This window comes from Ranitomeya imitator, chromosome 1 (genome assembly GCF_032444005.1).
Source record: "Ranitomeya imitator isolate aRanImi1 chromosome 1, aRanImi1.pri, whole genome shotgun sequence".
NCBI classification, from domain to species: Eukaryota; Metazoa; Chordata; class Amphibia; order Anura; family Dendrobatidae; genus Ranitomeya; species Ranitomeya imitator.
In genome coordinates, this window is record NC_091282.1 from 957,660,137 (window position 1) to 957,688,008 (window position 27,872).

At 42.0% G+C, this 27,872-nt stretch overlaps 1 long non-coding RNA gene across 1 annotated transcript; it reads left to right on the forward strand.

The window, feature by feature from the left end:
* LOC138658233 (uncharacterized) lies at positions 1-27,542 on the forward strand. The gene is made up of 3 exons (XR_011317406.1): positions 1-38; positions 2,582-2,629; positions 27,452-27,542. It is a non-coding gene; the product is annotated as an uncharacterized lncRNA (long non-coding RNA).
* Positions 27,543-27,872: the final 330 nt, after the last annotated feature.

The following is a 27,872-nucleotide window of genomic DNA, read 5'->3' on the forward strand; positions in this document are numbered from 1 at the left end:
GTCAATCACGCTCGTTTAATGGCCTTAACTCAGCGCAGGTAAATACAATCAAAATGTTTCTGTGTGATGGTGTACTATGTGAGCATTTGGGGTCCACTTTAATCTTTTGCCCAGGACCCCACTTTGTCTAAAACTGGCCCTGCTCCTAGGGCACCCTGCTGGGGTCCTTTCTCACTAGATCAGGAGGAAGAAGAGACATAGAGGCATGTGGTATCTTCCTCACTGCCTGAATCCATGTTGGAGGCAACAAAAGCATATGCCTCCTCTGGTGAATGGCGTTTTTTTGACGAATGGGCCTTTTTTATTTTATTTTTCCAAACACTGGGGATGTGTGTGTAAGCGGTGCTTTTACATGTTGTGGAGCTTGTGTAAAGGGTACTATTTATTATAAAAATTAAAGAGAAAAAAGGAGAGAAAAAAGTTAAAAGGAATTTTTTTAAAGAAACACTTAAAAGAAAAAATTGAAAAAAAAAATCAGTACATGTAAAAAAAAGTTTGCATAAAAAATAACAGTGACGTTCACTAAACTAATGCCTTACCTATAAAGTTACTCTGTGCTATTATTTTTTTTTTTTGCAAAAGAAAAAACGTCGAACCTAACACTGCGACGTACGCTCCTCTAAAGCGCTAGCTAAAAATTTACCCAGCAATAATGCTACCTCCCTACTCTGTGCTAATTATTTTTTTTTTTGTAAAAGAAAATCAGATGTCACTAACACTGTGACGTCTGCTACTTCCTCCCTATCTATAAGACTACACTATACTAACTAGGATTATATATTTTTTTCTAAAAGAAAATCGGACTTCACATACACTGCTTCATCTGCTACTCTAACTAAAGCATGAAAAAGTCCCTTATGTTAGATTAACCCCTTTGGTGCTGACTGGTCAGTAACTATTGTTCAGCCAATTAGCTGTCTCAGACAGCACCAATCACAGCATGTCACATGGATTTTTATTTTTTGGAAAAAGACAGTACAGCCCATCGGGCCGGGCGACGTGCAGGGATGGCCTGCTGTCAGAGACAGCAGCCATCTTAATTTGCTCACCACGCGATGACCAGAAATACCGCCACCGTATATATACTTTGCTTTGTGGGAACGCAGCTTCCGAAGGGCAGTATATATATATGGAGCATATCGGAAAGGGGTTATGAAGATAATATGCAAACATTAAAAAAACAAAACAAATGCCCTCTGTAGAAACCCTTATTGAGAGAATAAGAATTTTCTAAGTTCAAACTTGACTTCTCTGTTGAGGCTGAGTCATTTTATTCCAATATGGGAATTAAGACTGATCCAGATGTTCTTGGAAATATCATTATTATTTTTCCGCTTAGGAAATCTAGCCTAGTTAGTCAAAGAATCCTAAACGGAAACTTTTTAATCCTGTCTTTTAATAATATCTGTCCATACTGAACAAAAACTATCAAACATTTAGCAAATTTTTAAAATTAACTTTTGCCAAGCCAAGTTCCTCAGGAGAAATCACTGTGACTGCAACATGATTTATAGCACAAATTGGCCTAAAAAGGGGTTTTCCCACTAAATACATATACGATCCTTTGGGGTCCAACCAATGGGTTACCCACAGATTACAAAAATGTGGGTTCCAAAGTTGAAATGGAGCTGTAATGAACATGCATGACCAACACTCCAATTACTTCTAAGGGACTGATGGAGGGTACTTGGGGGATCACTGTATCTGACTTGGTGGGGCTCCCAGCCAGGGGTGGACACAGACAGAGGAGAGACACTCTGCAATAACAGAATATGGATCCTTTGCAGTCCAATATGTGCCTCGGATAAAAATTATTTACTTGGTGTCTTAGCTAGAAGCTGTTTACTGCAGTGATAGTAGCCCCCCTTATCCCTTGGGCCCTAGTGCGGCTGCACATGTTGCACAAATGGTATGTCTGCCCCTGATTCCAGCAGATGGACCCCTGGTGACATACAGTTGAAACCAGAAGTTTACATACACTATATAAAAAGACACATATGCATGTTTTTCTCAATATCTGACATGAAATCAGAATAAACCTTTCCCTTTTTAGGTCAATTAGGATTACCATAATTATTAATATTTGCCAAATGACAGAATAATGAGAGGGAGAGAGAATGTTTTAAGGCATTTTATTACTGCAAAGTCAAAAGTTTACATACACGAAGATTACTATGCCTTTAAACAATTCTGGACTGCCCATGTGATGATGTCATGTGTTTCGAAGCTTTTTTTATAACATCTGAGTTAACTAGAGACACAATGGTGTTAACGCAATGGTGGCTACGGCAAGGTACTGAACATCCGCCTCTATTGATTTTATTAGGAGGTAGTCAGCTGCAGCCATTGTACAGTTGACAGAGTTCTGCAGTGCAGCTCCGTAACTAAGCAGTTCCGTCTGGGAACAGCCGAGTTTTACACCCCCCACGATCAGACATTGATGACTTATCCTATTGACTGGGCATCAATGTTAAAGTTCTGGACAACCCGTTCAAGTGGCAAAAACCCTTTAATCCTTCTTAATGTTAACATTAGCAGACAAGAAATGACCTAAAGACCATCCTATGCTTTTCTTGTCCAGGTGAGGATGATGGAGAAGTGCAAGGTCTGGACCTTCTATCTTAAGATGGTGAGTACCAGCAGTAAGTGGTGGATTCCATTTTGAGTTTTGCTCTGGGGTCTGTCCACATTTTAGTACATGTATCTCTGTTTAAGCACTTTACCTTTATAGCTAGATTATTTATTTTATTGTTACAAGACATATCATGGGATAGCAGAACACAAAGCAAACACCAATACAATAATACTAGAAAGTTACTTGCATGGTAAATGTTTCTCATGATGGTTTAATAAAATGGTTGGTTTTGGATAAAACCATGAATTATTCCATTCAGATTATATTCTGTATTATCATAATTCTGTTCTTACTTTCTACACTAGCTGTTGCAAGGTGGCAAGACTCCCAAAGAACAAACAGTTAGTATTGGGCATGCTCTTTTGATAATATGGTGTGAAAGCAGCACTGTGTCAACTCCTTGTTTCTACAGATCCTTTCAGGCTAAAGTAAAACATTAACATTGCCTTATTAAATGTGTGGAAACTACAAATGCCAATATTAAATGGTTGAGGAAGTGTATGTATGATTTAATGTTTAGTACATTGACCTAGGTTCCTGCGAGTGAGGAACGCATTTTGTTTTCAGATGGACTGCTAAATAATTGTTTGGAACATATAGTTAAAGGGGTATTCACATCTCCAAGATCCTATCGCAATATGTAGTAGGTGTAATAATAATAATATTAGCAAATATCTCCAATTAGAAATGTAGTATAGTTCTCCTGATTCGCTTGTGTCACTTACCCCATGTACAGGGCATTGCAGTAGTTTAGGTATCCAAGGTTACGACCACTCATATAGTGACAATTAGCTACTAGTGTTCGTAACCATGAATACCTAAGCTACTGCAATGCCTGTACATGGGGTAAGCGACATAGCGACTCTTAAAAGCTATACTAGATTCCTAATTGTAGGTATTTGCTAATATTATTATTATTACTACTTCTACTACATATTGGAATAGGATTTTGGGGAGGCGAATACCCCTCTAACTTTTCAGAAGTTATTATGTATGTATTTTTGGCTTCAACAAACACGTCATATTTGGTGTCGCTATGTCTGTAAAAATTCAAATTATCCTGCACGAAGAGCATCTAAAAAAAAGCAGAAATGGTGTAATTTAATCACTTTGTTTGCCTCTCTTAAAAAAAATGGAATAAAAATCAGTGCATATAAAAAAATGTATGTACCCCAAAATTATATCAACAAAATTTACAACTCCCTCCAACAAAAGAACAAGCACATACACAGCTCCATCAATGGAAAAATAAAACGTTATGGCTATACAAACTAACATTTTTAAACATTTTTTATTTATTAAAAAAAAAGGTGTAAAAAAGAAAGAAAACTCTATCAGTTTGGTATCCCTGTAATTAAAATGACCAGAAAATTAAAGAACACCATGGTGGTTTTACTGCACCGTGAACACCATAAAAGCAAAATCTCAACAGCAGTGGTAAAATTTCAGTTTTTCACCATCCATTCCTACAAAGGTCTTTTCCCCATTCTTAGTGCATTATATGGTAAATCAAATTAAGGCATTATTTGTTTCTCTCATGCTGTGATAAACAAGCTCTCTTACGGCAAAGGACAAATGAAAACATGGCTCTTGGAAAAAGAGGAATAAAAAAAGGCGAAAAACTAACAATGGCTGTTGCTGAAAAACTGTGACGTGATGTTAACAGGTGGTGGCAGAGGCACAAAGTAACTAAGTGTGTGGTGAAGCCACATGGCGTATGAGTGAGACTTGCTCTGTGAGTGAGCATAATAATGGCCTGAGCCCAGCCGGTCAGAAATGACCGTGAGTGATGGACTTCCTGAGAGAAGCTGTTAGCATTTTAGGTCCAGATTAGCTGATATGAGAACGTTGGTGAAGGTTAGGAGTGGGATTCATGGATTCGGAGAAACATTGAGACTACACACTAATGCCTTTGAGATGTCACTGAAAGAAGCTAAAGAACTTTTGAGTCTGATAGAAAGACGTTTATGTGTGGGAACCAAAACTGAGCTACTGGGATCCGAGAAGTACTCAGCTCAGAGACAGGAACAGCACGTAATAAGGATTTGCACCCGGAAGCTATAGTAAATGCCTGAGGCAAACTACACGGACCAGCATTAGGGGATGGCTAAAATATAAGCCTTGTATTTGCCAGCTCACTCTCCTCCTGCAAACTGGGAAGTTACAAGGAGTACTAAGTAATCTTATGTGACACAGGCTGAGTTGTGAAGAGAAATGCAATTTCTATGCCAAGGTTAAGCTAATGAGGGTTACTGAAGTGTTGCTGTTCCAATTTGTGTGTGTGTAAACACTTCTCTTAAAAAGATGGTGCCCTTATACAGGAGACTTACATTCACCTGCTAGTCAGAGACCTTGTTCCAGAGGCACCAAGTGTTGTTTGACATGAACGTTTGTACTCTAATTGACCGCTAAAATGTCAGTTGGGTCCATGAGATGCAGGACCCTGCACCATTTCAGCTGTTCAGTGGGGCCAGGATGGGGCAAAGATCAAATTAAAAAGGCTTCCACTGGTAACAGGTCCTTTCTGATGACCAATATTTTAGTTTTTTAGTGCACCAATATGTTGTGTCTCATGTATTAATATCGGGCACTTTCCTTACTGTTTACTGTGTGTACTGTGGGTTAGGTGGTCCCACATTGAGAAGTGAAGCCTTAGCACTGCGGTCGGTCTGCCACTGACTAAAGGGAGGTGGTAAGCAGAAAGGAGCTTCCTTTTGTTTTCCAAACATCTCCTTCTCGCCTTTTTTTGCCATTCCTGATTTACCTTCCGGTTCCAATCTTCGTTTCTGTGCCCTTCTAACAACCAGTTCTTTGTGAACTGCAAGCTGAGGATTTTGACCGGTTGCATGCAAGCTACTCTGCGAGGTCCTTGGAGAGACACGAAGGAGTGCCGATGCTTGATCATGGGGAGGGGGGAGGTATGTATAACATATACTGTTTTAAACAATATGGAACTTACCTTATTCAAATTGTTAAAGATAGATTGAAGAAAATTAAGAAAAAAAAAACCCAAAAGAATATTACCGGTATATAAGAGAGAAACTACAATATATGTTAATCCTACTCTTTATTTCAATGCTATAAGCTTCAGTCATTTTGTTCTGGCCAGCAGCTTGTCAGATCATGGGGTTAAAACAGCAGTAGATGGCCGAAAGGACAGATTGAATGGGAGCCAGGTATGAGCTTGCATCAGCCTGAAACAGCCAGGAACTCAGCAAAGTGCTGACCTAGTTTAATAACATGCTTAATTCTGTGTCACGGAGATCTAACTGGAGTTCAGAAGTGTTTGCATTAATCAAATACCGAATAATCATGTCGTGTGCAGCCCATATGATACACCCTGACGTAACAGATAGCCGTAAACCTAACTAACACTGCACACTGACGCTGAAAGGTAAAATGCCGCAGTCATACAAGGGATGGAACGTGGCAGATGTTTTATTTTTAGCAGGGTCACATATTTACTTTGCAAATGAGGACTTTAGGCTCAAAAACATAAAGGTCATTTATTATAAGAAGTATCTGTTGCATTTTTTTTTAATAAAAAAATATTGATTGCCACTTGGTAACTTTGTATCAATGGCTCATAGAGAAAAATGTCACGATATTTTGGGGTATTGAAGACATTGCAGATATGGACATATGTTCATATGTCCGTGAAAATAATCGAACCTCGCTCGGACATCCTATTGCGGTCTGATTTTCACAAACTGTTGGAAAGGAAAAGGTGGAGCAACGTTTCTTTCCCACGCACAAGAAAAACTGATGGCACTGGGACCACACTCTGAAGAAAGTCTGATCAAAATAATTGGTCCATTGTGCAAAATACTAACGTCTTAAAGAACTCTAGAACTTTTCCGCTGCATTTGAGATTTTTTTTAAAGCTGGTGATTACTTTAAGATAAATTACCCCACTGACTTTACCCCCTTCACAACATCCGCCGTACATATATGGCGCTGCAGGAGATGAAAACCGCTGTGCATGTAAGGCCGGCGTCACACTGGCGTTTTAAACGGCCGAGTGCAATGTGATAAAAAATCGCATTGCACTCGGACCAATGATAACATATGGGGCAGCTCCCACCAGCCAACTTTTTGTCGGCCATTTTCCTCGGTCCGAGACAATCGCAGCATGCTGCGATTGTCACCGATTATCGGATCAGACTCGCCAATGCAAGTCTATGGATGTGAGGAAAAATCGGATTACAAACGGACGCTCACATGCGAGGAAATCGCATCCTCGCATTACAATCGGATTACAGACGGATCACTGTTTAGGAAACATTTGTGCGATTCACGTCCGTATAAAATGGACCGATTTTTTAGACTTTGTGTGTGACCCCAGCCTAAGGTGTGTTGAATGAGCCAGTTCACTCCAATCACCTTCGCAATCAAAAGCGGGTGTCAGCGCTATACGAGAGCTGACACCCTGTGACAACTCCCACAGGGTGTTTAACCCTTCTGATGCCACTCTCGATAGTTTCAGCGACATTGATCGATATAGCAGAGGGAGAGAACTCCCTCTCTGCTCCAATTAGCACAACACGATTGGGATCACTTTGTGCCGATGGTCTCCGTGGTGACCCTGGGTCAAAAGATGGCCCCCAAGTCACCCAGTTAAGTTGGCAATCAGGGCAGGGAAAGTTGATGTCCCGTCCTGGGACAAGATGAAAAAGGAAAAAAAAAAGTTTTAAAAATATTTTTTTAAAATCACAAAATTATTAACAGATAAAAATGAGAAAATATTTCAATAAATACATATATTTATATAAAAATAAAAATTAACAAATAAAGTAAACATATTCAGCATTTCCAAGTTCGTAACGACCTGACCTATTAAATTATCCAACTAGTTAAAACCTTCATGGAACACCGTAAAAAAAAGTGGCAAAAACTATGCTTTTTCACCATACTGCTGAACAAAAGGTGGTAAAATACGTGATCATAAAGTCAAATGAAAATAAAAATGATATTGCTGAAAACGTCATCTTATTCCGCCAAAAAGAGGCACCATACAGCTCCATCAGTGGAAAAACAGAATAAAGCTATTATTATGTGCCCGAAAATGATTCTAATGAAAACGGCGACTCTTCCTGCAAAAATAAAACAGTCACATGACTCTGTCAGCAGAAATATAGAAAAATTATAGCTCTTAAAATGCAAAAACTTTGTTTTGCAAAAAACACATTTTTTAGGCTAGTTTCACACTAGCGTTTACCTGATCTGCAGCGGGCTGCGGACTTCCTCCGTGAAGCCCCGCCCTCCGCCGCACCTCCGCTGCTAGCTCCGCCTACTTCTGCATGCGGCCCGCATGCGGCCTGCGTACCTATATTTAACATTAGGTACGCAGGTCATGCAGCTGTATGCGGTTGGTGCCGCATGCGTCGTTTTGACGATGCGGAAAAAAAAATGCTACAGGCTGCGTCCTACGCTGGTGGCCGCATCGTCAAAACGACGCATGCGGCACCATCCGCATACAGCCGCACGACCTGCGTACCTAATGTTAAAGATAGGTACGGCGGCCGCATGCGGGCCGCATGCAGGTGTAGGCAGAGCTAGCAGCGGAGGTGCGGCGGAGGGCGGGGCTTCACGGAGGAAGTCCGCAGCCCACCGCAGATCAGGTAAACGCTAGTGTGAAACTAGCCTTAGTGTTTGATAGTAACCAAACCTAAAAAATGATATAAATCTGGTATAGCTGTAATCGCACTTATTCCAAGAATATGGTAGTTTAATCACCTATACTCAGACTCTGCTTGCTTCATTATCAATGGGACTGCTGGAAATAGATGAGTACAATGATGAACTTTCTACCGAATTCCATTGACAATGACCAGAGCTGAATATGCCTACTTCTGCTCAATCCAAGAAAGAACTACTGAGCCCTGTTCTCGGGGTTCTAGAGTTCTAATCTCAGGATCACACGGGGGTGCCAATGATCAGATTTGCAGCAATTATCCAGTTATCCCTTATCCTATGGACAAAGGATATAATGTGATTTTAAGAATAACACTTTAATAAACTTTCTTGGTTTTAACACCTCATAGATTTTCATATCCCTCCAGAATTCCAAACTCATATGTCTCTTAATTTGCTAAAGAAAAATTATTCTTATGCAGAACAAGTATCTATATTATGTTTATTTATGATATATATATATATATATATATATATATATATATATATATATATATACAGATATACAGTACGGTATATATATACGGTATATATATATATATATATATATATATATATATATATATAAAATATTTAGTTGGTCATCTTTCATGCTACAGAAGCATACACAGTATTATAACAACTGTCTGCTCTTCTCTTTCAAGACTTGTCATGCACATAAGATATCAGTCTGGACATTAATTATATCAAATTCAGAGCCATATAACTGGAATTTAAAAATATTTATTCATTCATACACATTGCTGCTTCTTGTCTTTTAACATAAATTTAGCATTTTTTCTTGACATCCAGTTTTATATACACATGAATAGAATGACAGTGTCATGCAGTCGCAGTTTACATGCAGTTGCAGCTTAGATGAGCCCTATTTCATTTAGCACCATCGGATGGCATAATAAATTTATAGGGTCTGTCTAAAAGAAATTGTACACAAATATAAGGGAATATTCTAAGATTAGACTGCACAGAAATTATTTATAACCTGCGTGGAGACACGGGGGTCAGCGGGTACTCGAGTCCGCAGGTTCAAGACAGCATGGACCAGGAATCATCCCACTGAACTCCCATTCTCTTTTTACCATGGGCATAATATTACTCAGGCAATACAGGGTGAGGGTAAAACAATGTGGCAATACTTTATTGAACCACAAAACAGGCAATTAACACATATAATAGTCCCAGCAAAATTTCCAAGATGGTGGAAAATTACAGAGTCTCATCCTGACTCGCCCGGATAAGAGCAGCTGTGACTTCAGAGCATTCAGGGTCAACTATCCCCACCTGTAGCAGTCACAGAGAAGAGGTATTGACAAGCTACGGAAGCTGACAGTCCATTGAGGTACAAGACCAGGTGACCGGTGGGTCCGACTCTTGGCTTTCTTAAACATATCTATGAGGCTCAGGTGACCGATGGGTCCAAATCCTGACCACCTCAAATGTATCCATTAAGACAAAGAAGAGAGAAGGACAAGGTACAACGTGGACAGTCGTCCTTTTGGTGGGGACAGGGAAGTCTTGCCTGTTAGAAGTTTGGCATACATGGCTGAGTTTATGTTCTGCAGCCTTTCCCGGCACCCTTGTGTTGTACGCATTTTAGCCAGCACTAATTACTGGCTGGTCACCCTTCTAGACCCACAGTACAAGGAGAACTTTCCATGTCTCCTTCCCGTGGTGGAGATGTCTCATAAAATATTGCAGTACCCGAAGGCCCTAGTTGAAGAATTATTAAAAAAAATTCCTATCTGACAATGCTGGCGGCATAAGTCACAGTTCCTTGGATAACCAAGGAGTGGAGATGAGGAAGACACACACCAGATGCAACAGAGGCAGGGTAATGCTCTCAAAGGTCAGGGACAGATTTCTCAGACCCTCCCAGAGCCCAGGCCTTGATGCGCATGGTACTCTGACAAGGAAGGAAAAGTTTTGGAAGATGATGGAGCACTTTGCCGACCGTACCAATGTCCTCCGTGATTCCTCTGTGCCTTACAACTATTGGGTCTCCAAGTTAGATACGTGGCATGAACTGTCATTCTACTCCTTTGAGTCCCTGGCCTGGCCTGTCGCTAGCGTTTTGTCAGAGCGAGTTTTTAGTGCCGCCGGAGGTATTATAACAGATAGGCATCCGCTTGCCAGCTGAATATGCCGGCAGGGCAGCCTTGTTCTTTGCTTGTTGTAGGGCAGCCTTGTGCTTTGCTTTAGTTGTAGGGCAGCCTTGTGCTTTGCTTTCTTGGTCTGGGTGCACTATTTTTACTAACGTGCAGTATTTATTATTCTTTTACCCAGCCCTGGAGCTATACACTGTGATGTATTAATATTCTATATGTTGATTTATTGAGAGGGCTAAATAAGCTTTATGATTGCATATAATTCCTGTATGGGTATTTTATAGTGTTTTGGAGTGTGATGCACTGTGTTTGGCAGCTATTTTGTATTGTTTCCCCTTTTATTTGTGTACTGTATGTATATGTTTAATAAAATGACATTTTAATTTTCTGCTATGGCATTACTTCCGTTGTGTTTGTAGGATTAGTATAATTGGAAGTGCCTTTATTAGGCCAGAATATTTTTGGTTAATCTCAAAATGCCGACAGGCTGACTCTTATCAAAATGAACAAGTGCTGGATTGGCCCAGACTTCTCTACACAACCGAATGACAGCAATGGAACATAAACTCAAATCCAGTGGTTTCTGGTCTATGCCCATGCACCCCTTCCCACCCAAACTTGGGTATGCGCTTCAGGATGTCCTCTTTTTGTGTCATCCTCCTCCTTCTTCTCCTGCAGCACCATATCAACAGGGTGATTGTGCTACTCTCGTTATTCACTTTTTAAGGGTGTTTATGATGCTCGCATTAACATCTTTTAGACACCTACCTTGAACATTATTTGATATATATGTATACCCCCCAGGGGCAAATGTTTTTCAGCACTTAGTCCATTGCATTACCAGTCTAGGATACCCACTTCTTTCTAATGGGAAACAAAGTTTTCTGAGGCCCTCTAATACGTTTCTTCAAAGGGTTATTGAAGTGCCTCCTTCTAATTTTTGACATCCCTTTCACTTAGTGCATATACTTTATTAGTGTAGTAGACCCACTACTTAGTAATGGGAAAAAAAATGCTTTTCTGAGGCTCCACTTTCTAGTGGAGGAAACATTTTTGGAAACAAAAAGAGTCAGTGGGTTCTATCAGTATATGATCCAGTGCCTTGTTGTGGGCTGTCAGGTGGTCATCACATAGGGAGTTCTCACACTGCATACAGGATTTGCTAGCGGGACAGGAAAGTTTGTACAGTAAGAACAGAAGATACTGGTCTCCTCCATATCAGACTGACTAGATGCCTGTCATGCGCTATACCTAGTGTCACACCTCAACGTAGATGACTTGTAGATAAGAGTGGTATTATTGTAGAATATAGAAGGGATTTTATCAGGCCCTGAAAATATATTTTTCCTAGCACCCATGACAGCACCAACGAGAGAGGGGATCCACCCCACAAGGAGAGGGAACCTTTAAGATAAAAAGGGCGGCTTCTCTCCGCATCCGTGATTTCTTGTCCTTGTTGGGTGGAGCCTTTACCTGATGGCGGCAACGAGCAAGATGAAACCCAGACCCAGGCCGGTCGGCAGCGGCAGGGCACCGACTCTGCTTAGGCCGACGCCGGTGATTCTGGAGGCGCCGTGGGGGGCCCAATAGGGTCTCAGCCACAAGCGGGCAGGAGTTGGCGGTGCCAGCACTGCATGGTGGCCAGAAGCCCTGCGTTCTGGCGCATGTTCAGAGCGCAGCCGGAAACAGGAAGTCACGCTCTGATGACGTGGCCTGGACCTTTGCACCCGGAGGATGCGGGGCAGTACCAGAAGCTGCAGGAGGCGCCGGCCGGTGGATCCCCTGTGTGTGTTGCCTCTTAAGGCAGTACCACCAGCCAGGCAGGGGCACTGGTGCAAAATGGATGCACAGCAGCAGCAGCAGCATGAAGGATCAACAAAGGAGCAGCCACAACCCACCCAGCACCAGGATTAAAGTTCTGAAAGATCCAGTGGGGCATGCAGAGCCAAGGATTCTAGGCAACACAGCTCCTCTGGGATGAAAGTTTCCAAGGTCCCTAAAGGAGACCCTTTGGACGACGTCCGGCCTCCTGTTCCGGTACCCTTTGACTGTTTGGTGGGGTGAGTGAGTTATGAGAATGCCATGTATTAATGCAGGCCTCTCTCTCTTTTTTCTCTCTCCCCCTCCATTGCTTTCCTTTTTTTCTGTATGGCTTTATGGTAGGCCCATCCTAGAAAATGTACGGGAAAGTCAAATCATAGACATTGTGCTTTATGTGGGCAGGATCTGGACAGTGCATGGCCCAAAAGAGTATGGCAGCCGTTTATTAATGTCACGGTGGCTAATGAAGCCCCTGAATTTTCTGATACCCTGAGAACTCTCATTAGAGCCAAGGTAGAAAACTCTCCTTCACCATCGGTATCTTCAGACCAAGGTGGTCTGCAGGATACTTCAGCCTCTTCCTCATCAGAAAGTGACTCAGGCTCGGGTTACTGCTTTCCCCTGGAAGAAGTAGACAAATTGGTCAAGGCCGTTAGATCCACGTTGGGTCTAGTGGACCAGAGGCCCAAAAGATCTATCCAGGATATTATGTTTGGTACCCTGGATAAAAGGAAGCGTAGAAACTTTCACATGAATGACCAGCTACAAGGTTTCATCACTAGGGAATGGGAAAAACCAGAGAGGAAAGGTTCCCTTTCATCTTCTTTTAAAGAAAATATCCCTTTGAGGAAGAAGCGTCTTTGTCCTGGGGCAAGGTTCCCAGATTGGATGTGGCCATATATAAAGCTTCTAAGAATTCATTTCTTCCCTTTGAGGACTCGGGGTTGTTAAAAGACCCTCTGGATAGGAAGGTGGATACCTTCCTCAAAGCTACATGGGAATCGTCAGCAGGTGCATTGAGACCGGCCATCGCAGCAACATGCAAGGTCTCTTATGGTATGGCTGTACGTTGGAAGAACAGCTGGGTGAAAATTTGTCTGTCAACCCCTCACTGTCCAAGATCAAGGGAGCAGCGGCTTTCCTGGCAGATGCGTCGGCAGACTCCGCTAGGCTGGCTGCAAGGTCAGCTGCGCTATCTAATGCGGGCAATAGGGCGGTCTGGTTGAAGAGCTGCCCCGGCCATATTCAGGCAAAAGGGAAGTTATGCTCTCTTCCCTGTGAAGGACAGTATTTGTTTGGCCCAGCTTTGGATGACCTTTTGGAAAAGGCGTCTGACATGAAAAAGAGATTCCCTAAGCCTCCCTTCTCTTCTTTTAAACAGCCCTTTAGGAGGAAAAGGTATGATAGAAGGAGAGGGTCCACTGATCAAAGGAGACGAGATGATGGTCATAAAAGATCTAAAGGGTTCCTGTTCGGTTCCTCCTCCCGAAGGGATTGGAAGCCCTCCAAATGACTTTTTTTCCCAGATGGGAGGAAGGCTTTCTCACTTCCTTCCAGCATGGGAAAAAATATCGTCCAGTCCCTGGATTCTCAACCTGGTGGGGAGAGGGTTGAGGCTAGAATTCATGAGATATCCCCCAAACATTTTTGCCATTACGGCCCCACGGGCATCCATGTTAGAGCAAAAAGCTCTAGAGACAAAAGTTCTATGCCGCTTAGGAAAGAATGTCCTGCAGTTTGTACCAGTGGAGGAAGAAGAAGAAGGGTTCTATTCTCCATTGTTTCTAATAAAGAAACCAAACAGTTCTTACAGAACCATCTTCAACTTAAGAGGCCTGAACAAGTATTTAAAAATCCCAAAATTCAAAATGGAATTGATAAGGTCGGCGATTCAGCTGCTCTTTCCGGATTGCTATATGGCCGTCCAGGACTTAAAGGACACGTATTATCACATGCCAATTCATGCAGAGTTCAGAAAATTCCTCAGGGTGGCGGTATCGGTGGAAGGCGTTGTAAAGCACTTCCAGTACAGGGCGCTTCCATTTGGCCTGGCAGTGGCTCCTCGAGTTTTTACAAAATTAATAGCGGAAGTTAAGGCCCACCTGAGGGAGAGGAACAGATTAGTCATTCCATACTTGGACAATTTCCTTATAGTAGGCTGTTCCCTTACTCCCTGCCGCAGTCAAGAGGAGGATATAGTCGTCATCTTGAGAAACTTAGGTTGGTGTTTAAACCTGGAAAAATCAAGGTTGCTGCCGCAGAGGATACAGGTCTTTTTAGAACTCTTGCTCAACTCCCACCAGCAGGAATGTTGGCTGCCGGAGCAGAAGAAAGAAAAGTTGTTCAATCTCATTTCCAGGGCAATAAAAAATCCGGTAATGACTCTCGGGAGTGCGATGCCACTCCTGGGTTCCTTATCTTCGTGTACCCCAGCAGTGAGGTGGGCCCAGATCCATTCAAGAGACTTACAGGGGTTCGTTCTCAAAAACCAACGCGTGTTGCAGGGGCATCTAGACAGTACGCTAACTCTACCACAAGAAGTTGTGGATTCTCTCCACTGGTGGTTGAGGATAAAATCCCTTCGGGAGGGGGTCCCGAGGTTTCCTCACATCTCCAGAATAATCACCATAGATGCCAGCCCCAGGGGGTGGGGGCACATCTGGACAGCCACCTCGTTCAGGGAACATGGTCACTGTTAGAGAAGGAAGCCTCCTCGAATATGTTAGAACTTCGGGCAGTCGAGAATGCATTGCAGAGCCTTCTGCCGTTTCTGCAGGGCTGTCATGTAAGAATACTGTCGGACAACCAAGTCATGGTGACATATTTAAATCATCCGGGTGGGTATGCGGTCCCAGACCCTAATGCAGGTATCCAGACGAATTTTCGATCTAGCAGAAAGCAACATCCTTTCACTATCAGCCATCTATATCAAAGGGAGGGACAATGTAACAGCAGACTTTCTGAGCTGCAGGCCACTTCAACAAGGTGAATGGTCCCTTGTATTCCGACATAGAGATGTGGGGAGAACCGGAGATCGACCTTTTCGCCACCAGACAAAACACCAAGGTTGAGAAATTCTGCTCCTTGAACCCAAGAGAAAACACCGATGCGGTAGATGCGTTCTGGATCAGATGGAAGTTTTCCCTGGCATATTCTTTTCCCCCGGTCTGTCTCATACCAGCGGTCCTCAGGAAGATCGGGCAAGACAGGGTGAGGGTAATACTCGTAGCCCCCTTTTGACCCACTAGGCCCTGTTTCTTCTGGCTGAGGAGTATGTCAATCTTGGATCCCTGGATCCTTCCGGAGATCCTAAACCTTCTGGCTCAAGGGCCTGTACTTCATCCTCAAGTGACTGGGCGGCACTTAACAGCCTGGAACTTGAGAGGTCGGTGCTAGAAGTTAAGGGATTCACAGCTAGCCTGATTTACACTTTGCTTGCTTGTAGGAAACTAGTCACTACAAGAATTTATGGTAGAACATGGAAAAGATTTCTCTCATCTACTGGGTGTTCTCCAGAAAGGAAAGTGCCTATGAAAGAGATTCTGGAATTCCTTCAGAAAGGGCGAGATCATGGTCTATCGCTAAGCATGCTAAAAGTTCAGGTGTCAGCATTGGGGGCAGTTTATAATTACAATTTAGAGGGCAATTGGAGGGTGATTAGATTAATTAAGGCCTGCATTAGATCCAGCCCAGCCCCGATAGCCAGGGTCCCTCCATGGGACTTGAACTTGGTCCTAAATGCCTTGACTGAACCCCCATTTGAGCCTTTAGGAGATGCGTCCATAAAACTGATTACTTTTAAGACCATACTCCTAGGAGCCCTTTTGTCAGCACATAGAATTGGAGACATACAGGCCCTTTCAGCAGACCTCCCTTCACAGTGGTAATGAGTGATAGAGTAGTCCTGAAGCCTGATCTAGCCTATTTGCCCAAGGTGGTGTCGAGATTCCATAGATCACAAGCGATATCCTTACCTTCCTTTAGTCCTGACCCAAAAAATGATAGGGAAAGGAAATTTCATACCCTAGATGTCAGGAGGTGCCTTCTTCACTATTTGCAAAGTCTTGTAGGAACGATAGGGCTTTGTTTATCTCCTTCCAGGGTTTTAGGAAGTCTCGAAGGGTTCCTTGTCCAGATGGATAAGGGAAGCAATCCAGTCAGCCTATATGTGTGTGGGAACACCGGTCCCAGACGATCTGAGTGCCCACTCCAAAAGGGCGATGGCAGCTTCTTGGGCAGAAAGGGCAGATGTGTCTATCGAACAAATCTGTAAGGCGGCTACGTGGTCATCACCTTCCACATTCTAGAGTCACTATAGACTGGATCTTTCCTCTTCTTCTGATTTAACTTTTGGGAAAAGGGTTCTACAAGCTGTGATCCCTCCCGATACAGTAATTCTCTGTAATTCTCTCATGGGTGCTGTCATGGGTGCTAGGAAAACACGTATATTACTTACCGGTAATGTGTTTTTACGAACCCCATGACAGCACCCTTATATTCCCTCCCGTTACTAAACTTTTACCCTTTGGTTGGTGGGTCATTCTATATAGGTACCACTTAAGGTGGAATTAAGAATATTTGATATAGTCAATGAAATTGTATAAATGTATATACAGTATGTGTGTGTACACTAACCAGGAGGTCCTCTCGAGCTCTGTAAACCACTGATGCGGAGAGAGGAGCCGCCCTTTTTATCTTAAAGGTTCCTTGTCCTTGTGGAGCGGATCCCCTCTCTCGTTGGTGCTGTCATGGGCTTCGTAAAAACACATTACTAGTAAGAAATATATGTGTTTTTCTTGTACGTGGCAGCAACAGACTCTGGAGGAACGCAAGTAACACTGCCAGCTTTGCTGAATGTCTGAGTACAGATCACTGTAAAAAGCATGAATTGGTCAATGAGTGCATGGAAAAAAGCAGCAGCAAGAATTAGAATTTATAAGGCAATAATCCCTGATTAGATGCCTGTCATACACTCTAACTAGTGTCACACTTCACCGTAAACAAATTGCCTAAAAAAGTGGTATTATTGTAGAATATAGAAGGGGTTTTCAACTGGCCTTGAAAAGATACTGCCAGCTTTGATGAATTTCTGAGTACAGATCACGGTAAAAAACATGAATCGTCTTTTACGGTGATTTGTACTCAGAAATTCATCAAAACTGGCGGGACCACTCGCAATCCTCCAGAGTTTGTTGCTGCCACATACAAGAAAATATTTTTTGGGGAATCTTGACATTTCATGATGCCTTACACACAGTCAAGGCACCCAGGGCCTGAGTCAGTAAAACAACCCCAAAGTATCTTTGGAACTCCATCATATTTGACTGTAACTACTGTGTTCTTTTATTGTAGGCCTCATTCCATTTACAGTAGAATGATGTGCTTTACAAAAAAACTCTGTCTTGGTCTCATCTGTCCACAGGACGCCAACTGGCCCTCTAAAAATAGCAGCGACCGCCTGCTGCCCCTGTATAAATTGTGATGGTCACCTGCTGGCCCTCCAAGTTTCAAACTTTACAGTATTAATATGAAAAAGACAATTTGCCCACCTCGGATGGATAAATTATATTGAAGTAGCAATATTTTTGGCTATGTTAAGCATAGCCATCGGCTGGACATCCAAAAATGCTTAGTCAGAGCTGGCTGGTGGCCTCCAAAAATTAGAGTGTGGGCTGCCTGCTGGCCCTTTGACAATAGTGAGGGCCTCCTGCTGGCCCTTTAAGAATAGTAAGGGCTGCCTGATGGCTTTCTACAAATAGTGATGGCCACCTGATGGCTCTGAAAAAAAAAATTGTGACTTTCAGAGTCTCTCCTTCACACATTAATCCAAAAAGTGAAACTCATATATTATGTAGAGTCATTACAAGCAGACTGATCTATTTCAAGTGTTTATTTCTATTAATGTTGATATCTCTCTCTATATATATATATCTATATATCTATCTATCTACAAATATATATATATATATATATAACGTGAATATATAGCATGTATATGTGTATATATTGTAAAGTTTCTGCTCTTAAAGCGCTTGAAGTACAGTATATATGGGAAGCAATTTCTTAAACAATGTCCAGGATTGTCTACTCAAACTTCATAATCCATGCAGTAAATAAATTATAAAGTGGCCCTTAGGCATAAGGAAAACAAAAATAGTACAAATACAGTGACACATATGTGTTGGTCCAGTTCACCCGGACAGCAACCCAGACAGCGTAACATCCAGCACGATAACTCTGGCAGGAGACTTAGCACAGGAGGACTCCTCACCTGCAGTCTCAATCACTGAGTGATGCAACTGGTTTCCTTTTTATCCACTATCCAATGCCCTGGGATAAGAATATGTGAACAGCCGGTTCCTAATAATAATAATAATCTTTATTTTTATATAGCTCTAACATATTCCGCAGCGCTTTACAGTTTGCACACATTATCATCACTGTCCCCCCATTGGTATGTCTTTTTGAATGTGGAAGGAAACCGGAGTACCCGGAGGAAACCCACGCAAACACGGAGAGAACATACAAACTCTTGACAGATGTTGTCCTTGGTAGAGTTTGAACCCAGGACCCCAGCGCTGCAAGACTGCTGTGCTAACCACTGAGCCACCATGCTGTCCCTATTAACACTCTCAGCACTATACGTGCTGGTGCTTGCTTCCGGGCTAACATCACCGAGTATAACCATCTCTGGGATTTGTATCTCTTTTCAATGATGTGTCTGGAAGCCAACTTACAATATACAGTTGTGTGAAAAAGTGTTTGTCTTCCTCCTGATTTCCTATTCTTTTGCATGTTTGTCACACTTAAATGTTTCAGATCACCAAACAAATTTAAATATTAGAGCCTTAATGTTCTTATTGCTTAGCACTGGTTTTCGTCTTGGAACTCTGCCATGCAGGCCATATTTACCCAGTGTCTTTCTTATGTTGTAGTCATAAACACTAACCTTTACTGAGGCTTGCAGGTCTTTGGATGTTGTTGTGGGGTCTTTTGTGACCTCTTGGATGAGTCGTCACTGCGCTCCTGGGGTAATTTTGGTCAGCCGGCCACTCCTGGGAAGGATCATCACTGTTCCATGTTTTCACCTTTTGTGAATAATGTCTCTCACTGTGGTTCCCAAAACTTTAGAAATGGCTTTCTAACCTTTGCCAAACTGATAGATCTCAATTACTTTGTTTCTCATTCTGGAACAAATTTCTTTGGATCACGGCATGATGTCTAGATTAATGCCAGGACTGTACTTTATAATCCTGATTTCTACAGCTTATTTGAGAATGATTGAAATAACATGTATTATGTCAATACCTATTATAGAATAAAAATGCTTCAATGGTGCTAATTCATATATTTTTGACATATACTATAAAAAGAAAATATTGGGACAGTTGCACATTACACCTACTGAAGTTTTTATGACATCACATTCTAAATTTAGAACATGGAGTTGATCCCTTCCTTTCTCAGTTCAATAGTAGATTCATATACTCCATTGAACAAACTTGTGCTTAGCTCAGCAGCGCCTCCCACTAGGACGAAAAACAATGTAGACAATTCAGAGACGCTGAGGCACCAAGATAATGCCTGTGTGGACTTTACTTTGTTCCTTGGGCACAGTAATACTGCAACATAAAAGGGCCTTCCTGAAACTGTTTCCACAATTTGGTGCAATGTAAGTGTTGGAATCACTGTGCCTTGGTCTGAGGAGAACCTGGAGGGCTGTAGCTAGGTGAATACCGGACTCTTCAGTGGAGCCCCTGATGATGGGGTTAGACTTGGCTCCAGATGGACAACAGGTGCTACACCAGGACGGACCTCGGGTGCACAGCAGCTGACCCCCAAGGGGCAGGAAGCTGGAACGGCCCAGAAGGTAAGTTCAGTTGGTACAGGCAGGCATTGCAGGAACACAGGAACAGGAGGTGCAAACAGGTATGGCTGGTATACAGGCAGGCACTGGCAGGTACAGACTGACAATTAAGGTATGCAGGCAGGCACTGGCAGATGCAGGCTGGTACAGCTGATATATAGGCAAGGACTGGTGGGTGAAGGCTGATATGGTGGAATACAGATAGGCAGGTGTTGGCAAGCATGGCTTGAATACAATAACACAGCAGGTACAGAAATACTGGGACATGCATGTACCAGCAGGTACTTAGCAGGTACTAACAGATACAGGGGACTTGAGATCTAGTAAGCAAGCAATATGGTACAGTGAACATGTTGCTCTGGTACCTACCAACAGGTGGAGGTGCCTTAAATAATAAGTGTCTACCAGCCATTAGCTGGGGACACTGTAGGATGGCACACGCTGTCCCTTTAAGAGGCCAGTAGCACAGAGGACAGGGATCTGCTAGCTGCGTGTAGACCCTGGGCAGCAGGAGAAGGAGGATGTGCCGGAAGGTGGTGGAGATGGTGAGTGAGTTGGTGTCCCTATTGGGGGAGAAGGGAAGTGTGCAGGGATGCTGGTGCTACAGTTGGAAGCATAAAATTGTCTAACCTGTCTTGGAATGCTGAAGAATTAAGATTTATCTTCTTTACAGATGGCACAATGCAGAGCACAGAACACTCAGAGCATGTTTTCACTGCTCCAGAGTCCAGTTACAGCATTCTTTACAGTACAGTATCAACATTAAGCATTCTGCTACGTGATATACGGCTTTGATGTGGCTGCTTGACTATGAAAACCATACCCCAAAACCTCGGGAGCACAGTTTTTGTGCTTATGGTTTTGTCAGATGAGGTTTGGAACTCTGCAGCTGTTGAGTTTGCAGAGTTTTCGACTTTTATGCCCTGTGCACCTCAGTACTACGCAACCCAAATCTGGAAATCATAGTGGTCTGCCACTTTGTGACCGGGTTGCTGCGGTTCATAAATGCTTTCAGTTTTACCACTAACAGACAATGGTGAAATATTCATGATCTGTCTTATTACAATGCTGGCATCCTGTTACCGGACCACCCTGGTATCAGTGAGGTCTTTAGAATGATGCACACATTCACAAAGGATAGTAAAAGCAGACTGCATGGCTTGGGGCTGGATTTTATACCTGAATTCCCTCATTAAGAACTCTGTCTCAATACTTTGGTCCATGTAGTGTTCCTGGTGTTATTGTTTACCATGTGGTCTAATTGCTGCTCGATGACTGTCTTGAATTTTATTGGGCTGGGAAAATATTTGACCACACAAATATTCTATGACCCCTTGTACATATTCATGTGAACACACGCCGTGCCCACATACTTTCACATCTGGTTCATACTAGAATCTATCTAGGAATGTACTCCTTTCAAGCTTTCAATAAGGATACTTACAACGTACCAACAAGGGTGTTGATTTGCAGACATTAAAATATTTCTGTGCTGTGAGGGTGGGGCTCGAACTACTCAAGTACACTGTGTTCTTTTTCCTGATTTTCCTGATACTAGAACAGACTTCTGAAGAGGCATGCTAAGCCACTCCATTATTATTATCTGCAAAAATAATGTAAGTCCAGGCAAACAATTGTGGTAGTCATTAGTATGTGACATACCGTTGTTATACCGCACATCCATCTGCTCGGCATTCCATTGTGAATATCATATTTAGCAGATATTCCATAGTTATATTATCACTAAACATTACGAAATCTGTACATTACCACTTGTTGACACTATTGTTAATCACACAGTTACATAATTGTACTGATCTACCATGACACCGTGATATCATCTTTATTGCATTAGGAAGTCTTTAGTAAAAAAATAAATACATGTAGAGTCCCATGTTGCTCAGATGTAAAGTGAAGCTTTTTTCTTGAAGTACACTCATTTGTATACAAGGAACAACATATGAGTTTTTCAGTGTACACATACAAGCAAAATACAAAAATACCACTACTGTCCTACACTCGCTGCCTAAAATGATTGTGTAATAGCTTTTCATTTGTGCTCCAGCCTGTACTTCTTTGAGAAAAAGACTTGAATAGCAACCTACAGGGCCATCATTACAGTGTGCTTATGGGTTGTCAACACAGGCATAGCTAGGGGTTCAGCCCAACAAGGGGCGAAACACATGTGAGTGGATGTCCAACTAAACCATGTTAACTATGTTGGCACACCATATTCGTGGGCATACGTGAACCTCACCAGAAGACAATGCTGTTGCTGAAAATAAATATCTGTATAATGACCAACACCAATATTACCATCCAATGACCATATAGTCACAGATCCCAGTCCAGCAGAAGACATAAGAGATTGTAATTGTAATTCCTGCTGCAGCGTAGCAGCACACAGCCTCCACCAGGGGGTGCGGGTGAAGGAAGACAGGTACACTCACGGTGAAATCACAGAGCAGCAGGCAGAAGCCACTAGGTGGCAAAAGAGTAGTCAGACAGGTGGGTCAGCAACAAACAGGAAGACGAAGTACCAGAACTCACAGCAATGCAAGTGATCAGAGACAAGCCAGAAATTGGAACCAGATGGAACCGCGGGATCCAAAACGTCAGACAGAAGACAAAGTCGGGTTACGAGCCAAATAGTCAAAGCCAAATGGGAGACATAGTAGAAGAGACGTAAAGCAGGAGGCAAGGTTCAAAATTCAAGCCGAGTCATACACTGTAGGAAATCACCAAATAAACTAAGACAGGGATGGGAAATGGGTCAGGCACAAAAACGGGTAATCAGAGGAAGAAGGATCACTAGGGTATTCGGGTCAGCTGCTCAAGCCAGGGACTGGAACTATCGTTGACAAATTCTACCAGGAGTGGCACCAATAAATAGCCACCCATGAACCAAGGAGAGGCAGGAAAGGTTAACCCCACCATAACCAGGCCAGGGAAAGAAAAACAAGAAGCAAACCCCGACCTGGATCATGACAGTAGTACAGTTATAGATAGTGACTTACAAATTAAGTTCTTTCTGATGGAGTCATTCACTTTTCCAACTGACCCAGACCGCCACAACAACTTCTTCCAGCCATGATTGATCTGCAGACTTTATAACAAGGACACATTTAACTTCTCACATTTCCAGCACCGTCCTATCTATTTCCATCCTACACAAATTTCCCATTACATTGTGACCCCAATGCTGAGCCTAATGCTACTGTATTTGTCCCTGTTACTAGAGCTGCTGTGTTGGAAAAACAGTGTCCTACATAATAATGCCCACTAATGTACCTTTTACAAATTCAAATGCACCCTTTGTGCCTTCTAGATGGTATAACTGCACCCTAGAAAAAATTAATAATTGAGCATGTGTCCTCAGAAAGTGCTCCCCTATTCACAGTATCATGACCACACAGCCCCTTTTACATCATATGACAGCCCCCACAGCTCCTCTATACAAAGTATGATGTCACTACAACTCCCCTATGTACAGTCTAATAGGCCCACCCACAGCTCAACTGTACACAGTATAATGGCCCCCACAGTACCTTTCACACAGTATAATGCTCTGAAAGCCACAGTATAATTTCCCACACTATATGATGCCGCACATTGCATCATATATACAATATAATACTCCCACACTGTGTGATAGTCATCTATATGAGTTTTCACACTGTACAATGCCCCAGCGGGGGCGGTCAATGCAGGGGGTCATCGCACCAGGGCATGCACAGGACGTAATCATGCCGTTCCTCCCCCCATGGCACTCGTTGCTACACACACCGATACAGTGAAGTGTGTCTTGGTCTGGGTAGACCCCTCATAGTAAGGTGCTTGGGGAAACCACCCCCTCTGTTCCCCAGTAGCTTTGCCAGTGGTTATCAATGTCAACTATCTTGCCAATACTAGTGGGGTTTAAGGCATATAACTGCATAAGTATAAATTTGGCATTCTGACATTAAAGGGAACCTGACAGCAGTTGGTTAGATTAGTGAACCTCTGACCATCTTTGCGTCAGAGAGACTCTGTCTCTTTAACATGCTCTTTTACACAGTACATATATAGTCATGTGACGGAGATGAAAATTGACCATTAATACTACTTACTGTACTTTACCAGCCTTTTGATAACCCCATCTCAATTTTTTTGAAATATGCTGTCATCAATTTCTAATCTAGTTATTTTTTTCAAATGAAATTGGAAAATGGCCAACTTTTAACTTATGGCATGTGTTATATGTTCTGTTATGAATAAAATATGGCTGCAAAAGATTTCCAAATCATTTCATTGTTATTTTCTTTTCATTTAGTATAGCATCCCAACCTTTTGGGAATTATAGTTGTATAAATATGTGTTTATGTATTTTATGCACAATTGTAGTTTAATCTTGGTGCTTCTGTCCATGGACTATTTTGGGAGCGCTGTCACTCATGTCAGCAACTCGCTTGCGTTACCCCTGCAGCACGACTGACAAACCAGTGTGTGTAGAGAGAATGGCGAGAAGAAGAACAAGTTATCCCTTTGCTCCTACTTGTTCTTTCTGCACATGTTGGAGTCTCCATCATGCTGTGAATGTGCGTTGATTGTGACATGAACATATAAGTGATGGTTCTCCTAGACAGGACAGAAGCCCTGAGATTAAACTTCAATTTTGCAGCAACGGCATAAAGATATTTATAATTGGTACATCATTACAAACATCGTTAGGAAGCTAATTTATGGGGTGCATTCTGCTGTCAAGTTCCCTTTAAGGATAGCTGGCTGACAATAACCTCTTTGAGAGGTGTAATGGTAATAATGTTTACATTTATCAAGCAATTTTCTCAGATCCTCGTTTTTATTCCTACAACTTCTTTTGATCCTATGCAAATTTTGATTTCTAGGCACTTTTTAGAAGACAGGTCTCTATGATTACTCCTCTGTGTGCAAGCAAAACTTTGTTGCAATCTTTATTTTTCTTGCTGCATCAGTACCTGCTATTCCTAAGACTTTCCATAGGAAGAGATGGAATTCAGGTCAACAAACTGAATCACCTAGCGTTAATATTAATTTTCTGCTATTTATATACAGCTGATATCGACCATGATTACATTGTTAGCAAAAGAAGGACACAACTTTATTTCTACGCACATAGTGACAAATTATTAAATCGCAAGAAGTGGTAAGAAACTTAGGAGAAGAAGGAGATGTAGACCTCTGGAGAAGTATGTAAAGTGGTAAGATATGACTGTTCCTGCACCTGCATGCAGTTAATCCTATAGATGATCACAATTTTTGAACCTCTTTTTTAAACTTTTCTCAATAATTCAATATGTGGATAATTAATTCAGGCACTTCAACTGCCCTGAAATGACTTGTGTAACTCTCTGAAGCCTTCTATGACTGTATCCAACACCTTTCAAACTCTTTAGCGCCACCATAGCCTTGGTAATATCAAGGTGACCTCAATATGTATGCTGCATTGTTGCATATGGTTGCTGCATTTCCTGCCTCGGCTTGATAGACAGTGCTAGACCATGTTTTTCGCTAAACTATGCTATATTATTTGATGGCTGTGTTATACTATGTAATGTGATAGCTGCAAGTCATTATTAGAAAGCCTGCCTGGTCACTCTCATGGCAATACACATCTTCTCTGGCTCATGCAACTTTCTGCATTGTGTAAACTAGCGATGGGCATTTTTGGCATGTTGCACAACTCAAATCACTAATTGTTGGAATTCACTGGCTCCACCAAATTTCAAACATTCACATCGAATCAATTCACTCATCAACTTATACCCATTTCCACCACCAAGGGTTTCTGAGTCTATTGGACTCCATGGGCGACTTTCGTTAGTGTCATACTTCTTCTGCATTTGCCAAAAGAAAAAAATGTATATTATATATTGTATATTTCAACCTTAGAATCTTCAAAGTACACTACTTATAATCTGATAACAGCTTTACACACCGTTGGCATTTTCTCAATCAGCCACATCAGGTATTCACCTGGAATGGCTTCCAAATGAGCATAATATGCCTGACCAATGTGGAATCTTTGTCCTTCAGAATGTTTTTGCAATCATCAGGTGTGTTTTGCAGAAGCAGTGTTGGTATACAGCCCTTTACGGTGTTGATCTCGATTCCACAACTGTTCTGTCAGAATATGGCAAGAAACAGCTGAGAAAAGAGTATTGGCAATCAACAAAGTTCATTATAATCAATAGATCTTGGAATAATCATAAGTTCCATAATTGGATGTGTTTTAAAAAATGTTTTTATGCTTAAATAATCTTATAAATCTGCCCCTGCTGTGTACTGTGTAATGGCTGTGTCTGACCGTACAGGGACATGGTCTGAACATTCCACATCTCCTGGGCAGGGGAGGACGAGTATATAGATATTACAGCATGGGACTTGAAATGATTCTTTCTTTGAGGTAAAATATTGCCTAAAAATAGACAGACAATTACCTTACAAAAAGAATGAGCTGAAATCCCATTCTGTAATGTCCATATACTCTATTTTGCTTCCACCCCTGCCCAGGAGCTGTGATATGATAAGAACATTTTTTCAACACATCCAATAGTGGAATTTATTGTTATTCCAAGATCTAGTGTTTAAAATGAACTTTAGTTTTGGACCAACCCCTTTAGGGCAGGAAGATCAGTTAATCCAGAAAATTGCTAGAACATTAAAGTACCCTAAAAACTCATTTGTTCAGACTGGCCTACCGCCTCAATGCATTAACCTAACGATCCCTGTGTGGCCTATTTAAAAAAAAAAAAAACAATCAGGTTCCTCGCATCATGTTCTCATTCACTTTATGCAGTTAATAGCCCTCTGTGTCTGTACTGCTACATACTTAGGCAGTTAACTGGTTCATGCAGCTTTACATGAACACCCGAGCCTTACACTATGGCTGGTCTGAATAACTAAAGCATTTGTTATCATCCACCTCTCATGTCTCCCCTTTTCCTCATAGTTTGTAAGCTTGCGAGCAGGGCCCTCATTCCTCCTGGTATCTGTTTTGAACTGTATTTCTGTTATGCTGTAATGTCTATTGTCTGTACAAGTCCCCTCTATAATTTGTAAAGCGCTGTGGAATATGTTGGCGCTATATAAATAAATATTATTATTATTAATAGCAAACACATTTCAACACCATTTGACCAGTCAGCGGGAGACTGTGAGGGGCACGCCTTTATGGTCAAATTACTGCATAGAAGCCACTACTGTGGACTACAAACAAGATGGCCTGGACATTAGATCAGTGGAAATCTGTACTTTGGTCTGATGTATCTATATTTTACATTATTGGTAACAATCTTCATGTCTTTATAGGATGAAGAAAAGGTGAGTGGATATTTTCGACATGTACCCACCGTGAAGCCATGCGGGAGAGGTGTGATATTGTGGGGATGAATTACTGTTGACCATGTTGCAGATTTATTCAATGTTCAAGGTACACTTGCCCAGTATGGCTATCACAGCATTCTGCAACAACATGCCATCCCCTCTGTTATGCACTTAGTGGGACCACATTTGTGTAATAATCGGTCAATGACCATAAACACAATTCTAGGCTATGTAAGGGCTATGTGACCAAGAATGAGTTTCAACCCAATTGAGACAGTTTGGGATGAGTTTAACCACAGCGTGAAGGCAAAAGACAAACATTTGCTCAGTACCTTTCAGTGCTCCTTCAAGACTGTTGGGAAGCCATACCATGTTAATTCTAAAGCAACTTAAGACAATGGCAAGA